This window comes from Carassius auratus, unplaced genomic scaffold (assembly GCF_003368295.1).
Source record: "Carassius auratus strain Wakin unplaced genomic scaffold, ASM336829v1 scaf_tig00001126, whole genome shotgun sequence".
NCBI classification, from domain to species: Eukaryota; Metazoa; Chordata; class Actinopteri; order Cypriniformes; family Cyprinidae; genus Carassius; species Carassius auratus.
Window position 1 is genome coordinate 37,609 of NW_020523340.1, and position 705 is coordinate 38,313.

Sequence of the window (705 nt, forward strand, 5' to 3'; positions counted from 1 at the left end):
ATCTTCACCTTTAGAGACCCTAACCCTAATAGTTCACATAAAATTCAAAAATCTACTAAGTCTAGATAAAACTAGACACTAATAACTTTCACAGTATGGTAAAAAAAAAAAAAAAATCAGTTTTCATTCATGGGTGAACTATCCCCCCATGTGATTTCCACTTGTTGTAAAATTCATGATTTATGTTTTATTTTCAGTATGTTCCATCTCAGGGCACTCCAATAAAGTTTCATTAGATTGCGCTGACAATCTTTTAGAATAGTTTATCTATGATTTACACAGTAGAGTCTGTTGTGCAACCCTGGCATTCTGGGAGTTCCAAACTGTAATAAATTTCTGCCAAACAATTTTTATGATAGATTTCAGAAAGTAAGCTGATGCTTTATATATTTTGAACTCCTATTTAGTGAAACAGCTATTATGCAATTGTTTTAAACAAGTGAGTGAATCATTGGGTTGAAAGGAGTGTGCCACTAAAATTGTACCACTCTCAGGCCATCCAAGATGTAGATGAGTTTGTTTCTATATTAGAAATGATTTGGAGAAATTAAGCATTATGTCACTTGCTCAGCAGTGGATCGTCTGCAGTGAATGGGTGCCGTCAGAATGAGAGTCCAAAAAGCTGAAAATAAAACATTGCAATAATTCACAAGTAATCAATTAATCAGTTAATGTCTTGTGAATTGAAAAGCTTCATGTCTGTAA